Here is a 16,971-nt window from a genome sequence, read left to right as displayed (position 1 = left end):
CCCAATTGCTTAGCCTGATAAAATATTCGTCATCATTATAAACCATTTTGCCGAATACCATTTTGCGGAACACCAATTCTCGGTTGAACATAACGCGGAATATAGTTTCGTAGAATACCATTTCGCGAAAATCCTTACGCGGGATGTACCATCTCACGGAAAATCTTTTCGTAGAAAGTACCATTTCGCAGGGGTGAAAATAAATAAACCTAGATAGAGGTGATCTCTACGGGGGGCTGCCCCGTAGGCAGTAGTTTTCGGTAGTAGTTTAGTAGTTCTATAAGGAACATCCACAGACAGACAGAAAATCGTTTTTTTAGGTATAGATGTTGCAGTATTATGTATTGTATAGGATTTAGAATTTGTATTAAACCAAATATATTATATTAACAATATAGTTCACTTTCGAAAAATCCCATATATATCCGAAGAGACGCAAAAGTAGCACCCTCTTGCGGACAAAAAGGCGACTAAAAGCTTTTTGTAATAAAAAGTTTTAAGCGTGCAACCAATACGTGAAAAAAGGTGCTGTAGACAGAATATGCTACTTTTAACGCTATGACGTCATTCTTCGAGATTGTACCGTTATTCTTCGAGTTGTACCGTCAGGTATAAAAATTAATTGTGTTACTATCCATACCATACTGGTTCCTTTGTTTACATAACAAACGATTGTATCCCAGCAGAGCTTCTTGTGTTAAAACGACATGTTTGTTGTTTAAACAGCAGCATAACTCAATTAGAAGAGCCGTTATACCTGTAAAACGTGCAACACACACGCTATATTCGATATAAATGAAAAAGAAAGTAGTCCAAAATGTAAACAAAGGCGTCGGTTATCTGTTTATTGACGCCATAATGATTTGGTTTTTTCTTAAGCTGGTCCCTCTCCTGTTTTGTTTACATTTGCGACTTTCACCGTTTTGTTAATTCTATCTAGAATTGGCTAAACTCTATACTGAAAGTTGAGTTGTTTCCGATAGACGTGTCGAATTTTCGGTGTACATTGGTAACCTTTATGCCGCTATGGCGGTAGTAGTAGTGTCTTCAGGATTGTAGAAGAGTGAACTATATTGTAAATATTATATATTTGATTAAACATAATTGTACACTGTTTAACATACAATAATTCATCACACATCAGTTGGAGAAAAATAAATGAATAATTCCCAGCAAACATTTTCGTGCGTATAACAAAGTAAGAAATATGATATATGTACCGATATATATCTAGAAAAATCGCATTCGATGCACGAAACCAGCATATGCGTACTGTTTTGGAGGCGATATACGTACTGCAAATTATATGAAAACAATTCACATTCATAAGTATTTGTATACGATGAAATCCGACTCAACATGATTAGTTTCATAACGCTATACAATTCTGTGACGAAAATCGTATGCGAATCAGTCACTATCATTTTGTACGAATAAATGTAAACTAGGGTGCGCTTTATTGTGCTTTATGTACGATTTCAAGTTTGTTTAGCGATATTTAAGATGATTTTCACACATTATTATACGATTTGTGGTTTGCTGGGTTGTTATTGCCAATAATGTTGACATATGAACCCATTATATCCCAACCGTTGCAACGCATTGAGCAAACGCTGCCGCCATTTTAGCCTAGTTGTAGGCGCTGGTACAATGCGAGTTGCATACTCTCAACACGAAGTTATTTGTAATTCCGCGTGCTGCGTTTAACGCCTGGCTGTCACAATTTGGTGCGTTTTGTCCACGGGTTTAAGCACTTCGAAATTTGTACATCACGATCTGCAGTACTTAAATTTCATGCAAAAACGAATTTTGAAAATCTTTCTGAATCTCTACAAATAATCCATGCTGATTGAATTACACATTTTCATTGATTATTTTTCACACTTACTTGATCGGGGTAACACGGTTTTTACACTACACTATTAAATTCAACCGAGTAAATAATAAATTGAGGGGGTTAGAAGAAAAGGGGTGTAAGTGTCAAAATTGAAAAAATCGAGATAATGGTAGGAAACGATACTTTGAGTATGGTTTTATGCATGCTAGAAAATTCACGTCAAAATTTTACCGTTTGATGAAGTTTTTAGCAATATGAAAAAAAAACCAGCTAAATAAACTTGGTTTTCACTTGGAAGGAAAGGGGTGTATGAGCAATTCCAGCTCTACTAACAAAACGGTTGATCTCGAATATTTTTAATTGGAATGAAACTTTGCCCCGCAACCAATCACTTTCCATGAAGAATAATTGTTTAGGTCAAGAGTAACTTTTCAAAAGGGCGTATTTATAAATGTTTTTTTTTTTCAAAATATATCTCGAAAACTACTTTTTTTTATTAAAAATGACGTTTCCGTTGACGAGTTGTTGGAAATTAAGTAAATTTTCGGAAAAAAATACAATGAAAGAAAAAACTTTATAAAATCAAAATAAAAATCATTAACCGTGAATTAACTCAAAACATGTCCCCTCAGATTTGTCTCATTTTTATTAAAGATAGCTTAAACTATGTTCTAAAATCTGGCGAAGAGCTATTGATGTACACTCTTTCAGCTCTTTTTTTAGTCTGACAAATTTTTCAAAAATATCCAAATTTTACTTTTTTTTCTAAAACTAAAACTAAATCAAATTCTACGCATAATGTTCAACAAATTATATCATGTAAACATTTTTCTTAGGCCCAGCCGTTCTGAAGTTAGGCCCTTACAAATATTTTATGAAGTTTTTGTCCTTCCGACGTGGGGCCACTGAAGGGGGATTACTAAGATCATGACTTAAAGCAACTAAAAAAAGTTGATACGCTAATTTATACCGCCGACCGTTGAAAAAAATTTGAACTATTTTCTAAATCATTTTAAAACTGAAAGTCACCTGAACAACATTTCCGAAGACCGCAACATTCAAGAGAGTCAGCAGCGCAAGATACAACCCACACAAGTATATTACATGTACGCTGTCGCCACGTAGTGAGACAATTCTATACTATTGTGTATACTATCTGCAAGGTTTCTATTACTTCAACAATTTTCCTGAAGAAAGTGATATTTTTGTTTACTCATATTATGATATATGACGTATACGCATATACGCTATTTTACTAATTTACTATTTTACTATAACTATTTTCTATACCATCTTAACTGTCAGTTGTATAAACTTCTCGAAGACCAGAACTTTCTAGGTATTCAGTAGCGTTAAGGCCCAAACAGAATGCTGCGTCAACGCATCCGGCAGCGTCAATTTGACAGTAAACCCATGAGAAAACTGTCAGAATAGCGCTGACGGACGCATTGACGCAGCATTCTGTGCTTAGGAGGTGCTTAGGAGTTATTGCTATTGAAAATTGTATGATTTTTAAACGAAAACTTTAATTTTCTCCTCAAATATTCACGATAGCAAATTACTATATTCCAGAATAGTATGTAATTTGACTGTTTAAAAATTTTTGCTGAACATGTCAAATGTGTATAGATACTGCAGAAAGAATTATGATCAAAAAACTGATTTTCGAAAAGTCTCCACAAAAATTGTTCCTTATCTCTAAAACTATAATAGCTAGAAGATTACTTTCTTTGGCAAAGCTCTTTATAATAATGTTCTCAAAAATTTTGTAGAACATTGTTTTGCTGTATCTCTTACTGTTCAAAAACTAAATTTTCTATCTTACTTTCAAGGGAATTAATCAAAGAATCGCTCATGCCATATGAAAGAGCTTTTAACACTGAGAAATTTCTCTGAACATACTTAACCAGTATAATCAACCATTTCGGCGCAATTAAAAAAACGTGTGTTTTGATACGTATGGGACCACTGTGCAGCGTAGGCTTATTAAATTGCTATGAATTGTTACGAACTTCTTAGCCAATTGCACCTCATTGGTCTGTTCAAAATGATTTTGTAATTTCTGTACCAACATCCTAAATTTTAACTACATGTAGCTTAGATGACTGTTAACAAATATATATTTAACAATTGAAAAAAAAGAGGCGAACCAGCCGCAGGCTGAAACCTCTCAAATATAGAATAAAAAAAAATAAAATTAGAAGACTGAAATTCTCATGAAATTATTCTAAAATCCGCCAAAATTATGAAATGATTCGAGTTTCCACCATTACTGGTACACCCACTATGACTGGTAGATCTACCCTACTGGTTATGGATTATGGATAAATTAGGCAATTTGATGAAATAACGAAAGATTTCACAGTGTATGCGAAAACACATGTCTACGCAGTGTCTCAGGTGTAATCCATAAAGAGATATTCCGATTGTTCTGTTGTGAGTGACTACAGTAATGTTTCGATTTTGTCAGCTCCCGATTTTGTCAATCACCGATTTTGTCTACCCCCGATTTTATCAGCTTTTTATCCCGATTTTGTCAGCCTAAAATTTTGTTTACCTTTTATGCTTTTAAACATGATTAATAAAACTTTTCAGTTTGTCTGATTCTCTGGGGAGAGTTTTTGAATGAAATAGTTCCTCTTTTGCGCGTAATTTGGGGTCAAAATTAGAATATTTTTATATTAAAACTTCTACAATTCTTAAACAAGCAAAGATAGAAGTATACTTTATTCAGCAATGTTGTGTATTTTTACTATTTGTACAACTTTGTAAAACATGAAATAGTCACTACAAAAACAGCAAAAATAGAAACACTGATTTTAACGATTTTTCATATATTAGAGAAATAGGATTTTTCTATCTTTGCTGAAGAGATAGAAGGTTACTGTCTTCAGCAAAATTTCTTGTAATAATATGCTATAAAATATTGCAGAACACATCAATGTGTTATATTAAAACTGAAAAAAATAAATTTTTTATTTTACTTTTAACAGGAGTAATCAAAATTTGAATTCCACTAGACGATAGAACTTTTAATTTTAAAAAGCTCTTCCAAACATTCCATAAACCTAAAACCAAGTCTTCCCGCTCAAAATTCTAATGCGCACCAAAAAAGGTTCTAGACCAGTGTGCTGTGCCCGGTTGATTAGATTGCGTTGAGATTTCGATTGAAAATTGAGGGTTAAAATTAAATTTTTAGTAGAAGTCTTCGATATTGCAAGCTCTCAGGTCTTGAATTTTGAAAACTTTTCGAACAAAAATTTCCCGATTTTGTCAGCTCAAACATTCAACATGGGGCTGACAAAATCGGAACATTACTGTATTTCAAAATGATATGTGCTTTAGCAGAACGATAGAAATATGAACAACATGATAGTCGAGTACAGAAAAACAAAATTAACTTGGTGAATCTCCTATAATAACTAAAACTAATTTAAAGGAATGGATCTGCCTTTATTTTGCATAATTTGCAAGTTTTTACCACCAGAAATTTATTTATAGAACGATTCCACGGAGTTTCGCAAAACGATTTTAATTTGTCATTTTTGATTTAGCTGAAACTTTGCAAGGATATTCTTCTTAAAAAAAAAGATGTCATTAACCGTATCAATGGTTTTTACCTTTGTTATAGTATATAACAAAGGTTTAGAAATTGGTCGAAAAACACGAAACTGATCCGAGGCCCGGAGGGCCGAATCACATATACCAATCGATAGAGCTCGACGAACTGAGCAATGTCTGTGTGTGTGTATGTGTGTGTGTGCAGCTCATTTTCTATCGCCTCTTTCTCGGATATGGCTGAACCGATTTATGCGTTGTTAGTCTCATTTGAAAGGTATTATTGCCTAGTATATCACTATTGAATTGCTTTGTGGTCCGATGTTTCGTTTAAAAGTTATAAGCAAAAATGTGAAAACTACGTGACACGGTTTTCTCCGGAACCACACAACCGATTTCAATGATCTTAGTACCAAATGAAAGCTCTTGCTAAATTATAAAAATTTTTCGAAAAGTTTTATTGAAAACAAATAAGTAGTTTAAAAGTTATGCTTAAAAACGTGTTTTGACAAGGTAATAATTATCGCCTGTTTCTCAGAGATGGCCAAGCCGATTTATGTACTATTAGTCTCATTTGAAAGGTTATATAGCCGGATAGATCACTATTGAATGGTTTTCTGATTGGACTTTTAGTTTGAAAGTTATGAGCAATTGAAGTTACACGTTAAAATTTACAATACTTTATAGCGATTTTAACCCAGATAATTTATCTAGTTTCAATTGTTTTAGTATTAAACGAGAGTTCTTAACACTGCAAATGTATTTACCAAATTTCATAAGGATTGCTTCTACTGGTCAAAAGATATTTAAAAATGATTGATGAAATTTATTCAAGAAAACCTTAATGACCAAACCTTTAATTGGACTAAACCTTTAAAACAGAATAATATAGTAAATAATTTTTCAACGGATGTTTCTTTGCAGCAGTTAATTAATAAAATATAGCACATTTTCTTACACTTTTAGGGTGACCGTGAATCCACCTAAAAGGGTGACACCAATTTTTGTTTTTTACATGCGTCCAAAAAAATAGCGTCTTCACAAAAATTCTAGAACACTAAAATAAGCAACTTTGCTGCATATAGTAACTATCTATCTGTTACTGGTTGCGAAATTTAATGATTTGTTTGAAGAAACCACTTTAAAATCAAGTAAAGCAAAGCCATGGGTGTAAACGTCCTTCAGAACTTGACCCTTCTTTATCGACAGACTTCGCAGCCGGTTATTAGAGTACAGGAAAATTACGGGGCTAGGGAAAAGATCCTATTAACTCTGTAGCGACACCGATCAGTCGAGATTCGAACATACAATGACTGGCTTGTTAGGCTAGCATTGTACCCCGAAGCTAACAGCCACTTTAAAATCAGTTCTGTTTAAAAATTCTGTACACGATGTTTTCATTGCTTTCCTATATTCTATAAAGTAATTTAGTAGGTTAAAATACACTCTGAAAATTGTTTATCGATAGGATGCATATGGATGATAACTAGCAAAGCGTCTCGTCTCTTACGGTTATTACGGCGGCATAAATGCACTTGAATGCGTCTATTTTGCATGAAACGGTTACTGGTGTTATTGGAAAGCTTATACTTTAGAGTAATTGGGTTGAAATGTATTTATACCGCCGTAATAGGCATGAGAGAAGAAATGCAAAGAGAATCTCTCGTTTGCACATTGGACCTTTCGACATGTTGGTCGAGATTTCCAGGTTTATCTGTAAGTAAAAAATAAAAAGGTTTGATAAAACGGGTCTTTTTTTAAAAGGAGGTACTACCACTAATCTTATCACTAATGGAGGTATCAATCGGCACCAAATTTAAGATTTTTGCTTTCTGACCTAAAATGAACAATCTGACAAAATTTGGTTCAAATCCGTGAAAGTCGATTACACGGTTATCGGATACTTTGCATGTGTTGACTCCAATAGATAATTTTGAGATTTCACATCTGAATAACTTGAGAACGGCTGGGCCTAAGAAACAGTTTATATAAGAATTTAGTTCAAAGTGATGCGTATATAATTTGACTCTGTCAGTTTTATGACAATTACAAATTCAAATACAAATCAAAAATAATATTTTAACTGAAAATGCCTATGTCAAATGACATATAAGATGGTATAACAAAGGTTCCTTTCACCACTAGGTGGATTAAATCGGGTTTTTAAGATCTCGACTGCTTTATCAAAAGAGCCTAACCAAAAATGGTACTTATGAATTAAATATTTTATATTGGGAAAATGGTTGGTTTAATCGAAATGGTGTCTTCAGCCATGTTGTAGATAATAAAATTGCGTTTCTAAACAAATAGGGTAGAGGATCCATATTTCGCCAGGAGCCATATTTCGCCAGTTTGATGAATCCAAAGCCTTTTTGCATATTTTTGGTACACTTGAAAGAAATTATCTAACGAATTGGTAAATTGTAGGAACTGTTCCAGCAAAAATCATTCATATTTTTCATTTTTTACTAAATTATCAGATAGTACTCAGAATTTGAAAACACCATCTCATAAACGGGGTCTATTTTTTTACAAAATCAAAACGAGCGGCGAAAATATAATTGGGGAAAAATGTAATAAAACTGTTTCATTAATTAATTATTCTTGACTAACATGATTCTGTGTACAATATTTCAACTAATTTTATACCAATTTCACTTTGAACTTCAGATAATTTTGAAAAATTCACCAAAATTAAAGTGGCGAAATATGGTATTCATTTTTAGCCATGGATCCATATTTCGCCACTTGATTTTTTTAAACCTTTTTCGTTGGCTGGTCTCTAATTTCGTTATTTTTTCTATAAAATTGGTGAACTAAATGTTCATCATCTATATTGAATATTGAAGCAAAGCCTTGGGTTATAAACGTCTTTAAGACTTGACACTTCTTTATCGAAAGACTTTTACGGGGCTAGTGCATCCTGTTGACACTAGTAGCACCGCCCAGCGTTTATTGAATATTACAGTTTTCTTAACTGTAAAAAGTATTAACAGTGGATTAAGAGTTTTAGGACTTCATCAGTTGAATTTCAGCGCCATTCACTTCACGAAATATATTGCTATTTCAATCACCAAAGAGACAACAAGTGAAATATTGTGGAATTTTCGGCACTACAAAGCACGTTTTCAAAATTAGACGAAAAGCTTGGTAGCGCAAGTCAGGAGTAGAATAAAGTGTAATTGACGTCGGCAACGTTTGTAACAAAAAATTTAATGATACTATACTTATCACTTAACACATTTTATACTTCTCGCAATATATAAAATGAAAGCATATTGATATTTTCATCAATAGCTAATATTTTTCGAAGGAAAATTAAAACAATTTGACAGATAATATCACATCATCAAGTTATCAGAATTGTCTCAAAATGCAACGAAACTTCTTTCTTTAGCTTAAAACAAATATTTTTTAATTTATGAATGGTGTTAACACAGAAGAAAGCGTGTTGATTGCTTTTTAAATTAATGGATTGAATAAAATGCTATCGTTTTGCTCAGGCCAATATGATACAAATGCTATTTCACCAGAATTTCCTTTCGTATATATTGCTGATTGCAAGGAAAATTTTACCTTCCAAAGTACGCAATCGCTCATGAAAGTGCTAATTTACATCAAATCATCTCGGTATCTTCAGCGCACTTTTTCGTTACATTCCAAGCAATAAGTGAGCCGAAGAGACCGGAACAATTTAAGCTGAAATAGTACTTTTATGAGCGATTGCGCACTTATTGATTGGACAATTTTCCTTGCAATTAGTAATATTTACCGGGAAATAAGATCAAGAAAATTATACTACTTTATGGGTAAATCTTACTCAATCCAAGATCCTACTAACAAAGCAAATATCAAAATGTTAAAATATTTCTACAATTTTGGTGTTTTTCGCAGCATCGGTTATTGAATGACTATTTTTATCGTTTTTCAAAAACGTTTCATAAACAATTACTTAAAAACGAAGCAAAATCTATTAACGAACTGGATTTATTAAGAATATAAAGAATTCAACTATCATTTTGGCATTTAAGTCTGCATAAATCAGGATTTTCTAAAGTGGCGAAATTTGGGTCTGCAGTCTGGCGAAATTTGGCCACCGGGTGGCGAAATTTGGGTTCAGCTAATACATCTAAATAATTAATATAACGAGCAAAATACGCAGTTCAGTACGAATATGAGTACTGAATCAGTAAAAGAAATGTCCGATTAATATTGTTCACATGTTATCAAAAATATGAACCTTTAAAACCTTGATCTACCTCGTTTCAAGTAAATTTTTAGGATAAAAGTGGCGAAATATGGATCCGTCACCCTATGTGCACTGTAAAATTTTTTTTTGTTGACAAAAAACAGAAAATAAAATTAAAAAGTTAAATATCCAAAAAACGTTATTTTTAAAAAAAATTTATTTTGTTGTATTAAAGGTAGTAATATCTACTACTGTTTCTAAAAGTTTCATGATGGGCAAATTAAAAGCGATCAAGTTGCAATATTTTGAATATTTCAAGTTTTTTTTATTTTCACATTGACATTATAACATTGCTGGAAATAATAATAATAATAATTTATTTACATAATAATAATGTAAATAACCTTCTAATGGTTGTCAAAGTATGTATTACTACTCGATTAGTGAGAAAAATGCACTTTTGTTTCTTTCTTGAACCTATAAAATGATGTTATTCTCTGTATTGCGTGAGGCAGGCTGTTCCACAGTCGTATAGTGCGATGTCTGAACGAGTCTCGCAAAATATTAGTTTCACACCTAGGAAGTAGCAAGTTCAGCGTTCTACGAAGTGTTGTTGTGGTAAAAAATTCTTCTAAGTATACTGGAGTGTGATTTAGTATTTTATATGTCATACTGCAAATTCTAAAATTTATTACAGGGAATATAGCTACAATCAAGAATCAATGTAGAACTTTAGATGTGGTCAAATCTTCTTAATCCGTAAACAAATCTGCTGAGAGAATTGATAGCAAGTTGTAACTTACGAAAGTGTTCGTCTGTTGACTGAGCGAAAAGTTCATCTCCATGTGGAATTATTAGTGATCGTACAAGTTTCAATCTCACATGCTGTGAAGTACAGTGTTTTGCATACTGAACTTTTTGGCAGACCGCATTAGTTTGAGCCTTCTAATTCAGATTACTGTCCATGAAAATGCCAAGATTTTTTACGATATCGGAGTAATTTACGTTTTCACTACCCAGTTTGACAAGAGGAGTTTCATGTACATCCATGTGTCTTGCTCTAGAAAAGATTGCTTGAGTCTTACGTGCATTTAGTTTGAGATCATTCACATTGCTCCATTCAATTATGTTTTGAATGTCAAGATTAGCCTTGTTGACAGTATTCGATAGTTCACTCAGTTTTCCCGATAAATATATTTGCCAGTCATCGGCATACAAGTGTGACTGACAATAATTTATTTGATTAGGTAAGTCGTTTATAAATATTGAGAAAAGTAAAGGACCTAAAATTGATCCTTGTGGTTTACCGCATCCAACACATAAAACGTCAGACTTAAGACCATTGAATTCAGCATATGGTAATCGATTAGATAGGTAACTCAATATTAACCTAACTGCAGAATCGTGCAGCATAAAGTAGCGTTTAAGTTTTTTGCAGAGCAACAGATGATCTATAGAATCAAATGCTTTACTGAAATCAAGTAATACTAGTACAGTTTTCATTTTTTTATCCAAAGCACACCGAATATCGCTATCGATTTTTATAAGAGCTGTTGTGGTGCTACAGTTTTTACGACAAGTATTTCGTGCTTAATCAAATATTCATTCAGCTAATTTGAGAGAATCTTTTCAAAGATTTTTGAAAGCGCTGGAAGTATGCTAATAGGCCTGTAATCTGTCTCGCTAGCGGGATTATCAATTTTTCCAATTGAAAAGGTCAGCTATGTAAGGAGCTATAATTGAGAAAGACATTTTTAAAATTCTGAGTGGAATTTCATCATTGCCAACAGAATTGCATGAAGCTGAAGAAATTTCTTTAAGAATCTCGTCTAATGTTACAGAACGGAATGAGAAACGAGCTATTGAATCGTTATCCGAAACTGTTTCTGCGAAAGAATGCGAAGCGTGATTAGAGACAAAAAAACCTGATTTAATCCACCTAGTGGTGAAAGGAGCCTTTGTTATACGGTCTTACTTGCTATTAGATAGAAATCGACAAGTCCTCGGAAAATAAATCATCTATTGGTTAAGATTGCGTGGTGCGTTTGTTTACATAAAATTTTTGGAAACTGAATAAGTTTACAAACTTTGAACGAAATAGAAGTACTGTAAAACGGGGAAACATTGATCAGTTCAGGAAAGTTAGCAGTAGTGGTTTATTTCACTTATTTATGCGAATGGTCCATTTGATCAATGTTACCCCGGTGATCAATGTTAGCCCGTTTTACGGCACTTATAAATTTTGATAGTACCTTTTCTTATGAAATTGCTGAGTAAGTTGTTACTAATGTGGGTAAATGCAAGTAAAAGTAAGTTGTAAGAAGAAATAATATTCTTTAACATATACATTGCGTAGTAAAGGTCTAGTTTATGAGTTTTTGAACTATGCATAATTTCCTGTCATGCCATTCTATCTGATTCACAATAATAAAGTTTTCTTGAATAAATTTCATCAATTTTTATTAACCTTCGGTTACTCACGCTGTTGTATTTTATACAACACGTGTAGGTTTTTGAACGCCATAGTGTTATAAAGTTACAAATCGTTGTTTATCTAACGTATATTTTTCAATAAACTAGTTATGAGAAAAATGTCATAATTATTCAATGCATTAATACGTTAAATTGTTGGGAAAATAGATCAGCATAAATCGACATTACAGAAACGAAGCTAGCAGCATTAAGGTGTACTGCAATTGGCCCCAACTGAAATTTTCTCTCGTTTCTTCATATGGAAAAATGGTGTCTGTATGCAGCAAAACTATCAGCAAATGTAAAATGTATAAAATGTATCCATCTGTTGGTAGTCGAGTAATTCGGGGTCAAAATCAGAGTCTTTTATGATCAAAGTTCAAAGTAGAGGGATACTATGTTCAGCAAAGTTGTGTATTTTTACTGTGTGCACAGCTTTGTAATACACAAAAAAGTCATATAACAATTACAAAAAGAGCTAAAATAGATAAACTGATTTTACAAATGCATATACCATAAATAAAATTTCTCTAACTTCGCTGAAGAGATAGAAGATTACTGTCTTCAGCAAAATTTCTTGTAATGATATGCTCTAAAACTTTGCAGAGCATATCAATGTGTTATATTGAAACTGAAGAAACATAATTTTTACCTTTGTTATACTATATAACAAAGGTTTAGGAATTGGTCGAAAAACACAAAGTTGATCTAAGGCCCGGAGGGCCGAGTCACATATACCAATCGATAGGGTTCGACGAATTGATCAATGTCTGTGTGTGTGTGTGTATGTGTGTGTGTGCGCTGCTTATTTTCTATCGCCTATTTCTCGGAGATGGCTGAACCGATTTGTCTGCTATTACTTTTGTTTGAAAGGTATTATAATGGAGAATATTGCTACGCTATTTGTTTCGTGGTCCGACTTTTCGTTTAAAAGTTATAAGCAAAAATGTGAAAACTACGTGACACGATTTTCTCCGGAACCACACAATCAATTTCAACGATCTTAGTACCAAATGAACGCTCTTACTATTGCTAAATATTGTGCCAAGTTTTATTGAAAACAAACAAGTGGTTTAAAAGTTAGCCTTAAAAAACCAGTTTTGACAAGGTTCAAATGATCGCCTGTTTCTCAGAGATGGCCAAACCGATTTGTGCGCTATTAGTTTCATTTGGCAGGTAATATAGCCGAAGAGATCACTATTGAATGGTTTTTTGATTGGGCGTTTAATTTGAAAGTTATGAGCAATCGTTTACACCACACCAAAATTAACAATTATTTATAATGATTTTAACCAAGATAATTCACCTAATTTCAATTATTTTTATATCAAAAAAGAGGTTTTGACACTACGAATATATATACAAAATTTCATAAGAATTGGTTTTACCGGTCAAAAGATATTAACCCTCGAACACTCGCGCCAACTTTTGTAACACGGTTACTCGCGCGCACAATAGCCCAAACCAAAGAAAACGTGCTTACTAGACTTTTGACTAGGAAAACTTGGTTTAAGTTTGATTAATCCCCCTAAAAGTGAAATAAAAAAAATATTTTTCTTCGGTTTCAATATAACACATTGATATGTTCTGCAAAGTTTTAGAGCATATTATTACAAGAAATTTTGCTGAAGACGGTAACCTTTTATCTCTTCAGCGAAGTTAGAGAAATCTTATTTATTGTATATGCATTTGTAAAATCAGTTTGTCTATTTTAGCTCTTTTTGTAATTGTTGTATGATTTTTTTGTGTATTACAAAGCTGTGCAAACAGTAAAAATACACAACTTTGCTGAACATAGTATCCCTCTATGTTTGCTTGTTTAGGAACTGTAGAACTTTGATCATAAAAGATACCCTGATTTTGACCCCGAATTACTCGACTACCGACAGATGGATACATTTTATACATTTCACATTTGCTGATAGTTTTGTTGCATACAGACACGATTTTTCCATATGAAGAAACGAGAGAAACTTCCAGTTGGGGCCAATTGTGGTACACCTTAATGCTGCTAGCTTCGTTTCTGTAATGTCGGTTTATGCTGATCTATTTTCCCAACAATTTAACGTATTAATGCATTGAATAATTATGACATTTTGCTCATAACAAGTTTATTGAAAAATATACGTTAGATAAACAACGATTTGTAACTTTATAACACTATGGCGTTCAAAAACCTACACATGTTGTTCAAAATACAACAGCGTGAGTAACCGAAGGTTAATAAAAATTGATGAAATTTATTCAAGAAAACTTTATTATTGTGAATCAGATAGAATGGCATGGCAGGAAATTATGCATAGTTCAAAAACCCATAAACTAGACCTTTACTACGCAATGTATATGTTAAAGAATAATATTTCCTCTTACAACTTGCTTTTGCTTGCACTTACTCAAATTAGTAACAACTTACTCAGCAATTTCATAAGAAAAGGTACTATCAAAATTTATAAGTGCCGTAAAACGGGATAACATTGATCACCGGGGTAACATTGATCAAATGGACTATTCGCATAAATAAGTGAAATAAACCACTGCTGCCAACTTTCCTGAACTGATCAATGTTTTCCCGTTTTACGGTACTTCTATTTCGTTCAAAGTTTGTAAACTTATTCAGTTTCCAAAAATTTTATGTAAACAAACGCACTACGCAATCTTAACCAATAGATGATTTATTTTCCGAGGACTTGTCGATTTCTATCTAATAGCAAGTAAGACCGTATAACAAAGGTTCCTTTCACCACTAGGTGGATTAAATCAGGTTTTTTATTTCACTTTTAGGGGGATTAATCAAAATTTAAATTCTATCAGACGATAGAGCATTCAATTTCAAGAAACTCTCCCAAAGGTTTGATAAACTTTAAACCAAGTTTTCCTAGTCAAAAGTCTAATACGCACGTTTTCTTTGGTTTGGGCTATTGTGCGCGCGAGTAACTGTGTTACAAAAGTTGGCGCGAGTGTTCGAGGGTTAATATCTTTTGACCGGTAAAACCAATTCTTATGAAATTTTGTATATATATTCGTAGTGTCAAAACCTCTCGTTTGATATAAAAATAATTGAAATTAAGTAAATTATCTTGGTTAAAATCATTATAAATAATTGTTAATTTTGGTGTGGTGTATACGATTACTCATAACTTTCAAATTAAACGTCCAATCAAAAAACCATTCAATAGTGATCTATCCGGCTATATTACCTGCCAAATTAAACTAATAGCGCATAAATCGGTTTGGCCATCTCTGAGAAACAGGCGATCATTTGAACCTTGTCAAAACTGGTTTTTTAAGGCTAACTTTTAAACCACTTGTTTGTTTTCAATAAAACTTGGCACAATGTTTAGCAATAGTAAGAGCTTTCATTTGGTACTAAGATCGTTGAAATTGATTGTGTGGTTCCGGAGAAAATCGTGTCACGTAGTTTTCACATTCTTGCTTATAACTTTTAAACGAAAAGTCGGACCACGAAACAGATAGCACAGCAATATTCTCCACTATAATACCTTTCAAACAAAAGTAATAGCAGACAAATCGGTTCAGCCATCTCCGAGAAATAGGCGATAGAAAATATGCAGCGCACACACACACATACACACACACACACACACACACACACACACACACACACACACACACACAAACATTGCTCAATTCGTCGAACCCTATCGATTGGTATATGTGACTCGGCCCTCCGGGCCTTAGATCAACTTCGTGTTTTTCGACCAATTCCTAAACCTTTGTTATATTGTATAACAAAGGTAAAAAGCGTTTAAACTAGCTGCCGTAACATTTGCGCAATCGGCTATAACTGCAGTACGTTTTGAACCAAGTCTTTTTATGTTATTCCACAATTTCTTTGACGGGAGGTTTATATCAAGTTGAGATGCAAAAAAATCCTGTTTCGCAGACTTAATTTCACGATTGGTTTTGTTTCTCAGCCGTGCAAAATTGTTGCATTTTGCCTCATTGCCCTTGTCTTCCTTCCAATATTCATAAGCTTCCGATCTGCTTTTGAAAAGCCTACGAATATGAGAATTAATCCACGGTGTACTTGAGATGTCGTATCAATTCCATAAGCCTTTTTAGTAATAAATCATGAAATAGGCGGTGGGTGGTGTTGTACGCCCACCGCGATTTCTCGTTTGTCCATTAACCAATAAAGTTGATTTTTAGTAGACGACTAGCTTATATTAGTTACTGATAGGGGTAGTGCGGGTAAGACCGGCACCCCTAGAGTTTTACTAGACAGCATTAATTAATTGGGTTAGTAAACACTGAACATGTTTGTATTCATTATTTCAAATATTTTAAAACAGTTCGAAGTTATCATGAATCGTCAAATGTCAAAATAGCAAACAAAACAAACGCGAGTGCCACCGATGCGCAGCTCGATGTAACTTTTCGCGAGTAGTTTTTAAGCTTTAATTCTAAGAAGAAGTTTCAAACTAACTTTCATGATTCTACATATTCTTACTCGCATTGTTTGTCATCAGTAAGATTTCAGTAAAAAATAAATTAGAGTAGTAAATGTATGAAAACCGCCTTCTTAAAAAAACATGTGCTGTGGGGGTAAGACCGGCACCCTTCGAACTGGGTAAGACAGGCTACTTGCAGGTCGCCGGCAATTGTCATTCTGCGTTTATCTCGCCCTGAATTATCTTGAACTTATTTAAAGTCATTTATAGAGAAAAAAGATGGTATCCATTGTTGTGGTAAACCCTCATTATGGATGCCGTACATATACGGTATTTTTGGTTATCGTCTGATTAATAAATCAGAAAACTGGCCTTCCCGGAGGTTTAAGGTATTTATTGGGATCTGATCATTAAATTTCTAGGTCCATGACTTTCATTGTGCTTGTCATTAAATTCTGGTGTGATTCAAGGTGGCACATAATGGGTTTAGTTAATTTTAAATT

General features: G+C 33.3%; 1 protein-coding gene across 4 annotated transcripts in view; it reads left to right on the top strand.

Moving 5' to 3' along the window:
- LOC128738130 (potassium voltage-gated channel subfamily KQT member 1) overlaps nucleotides 1–16,971 on the top strand; it is a 371,495-nt gene that overhangs the window by 39,692 nt on the left and 314,832 nt on the right. The window lies entirely within an intron of this gene.

This window comes from Sabethes cyaneus, chromosome 2 (assembly GCF_943734655.1).
Source record: "Sabethes cyaneus chromosome 2, idSabCyanKW18_F2, whole genome shotgun sequence".
NCBI classification, from domain to species: domain Eukaryota; kingdom Metazoa; phylum Arthropoda; class Insecta; order Diptera; family Culicidae; genus Sabethes; species Sabethes cyaneus.
Note: the sequence above shows the minus strand (reverse complement) of the source record. Positions and strands in the feature narration are given on the sequence as shown.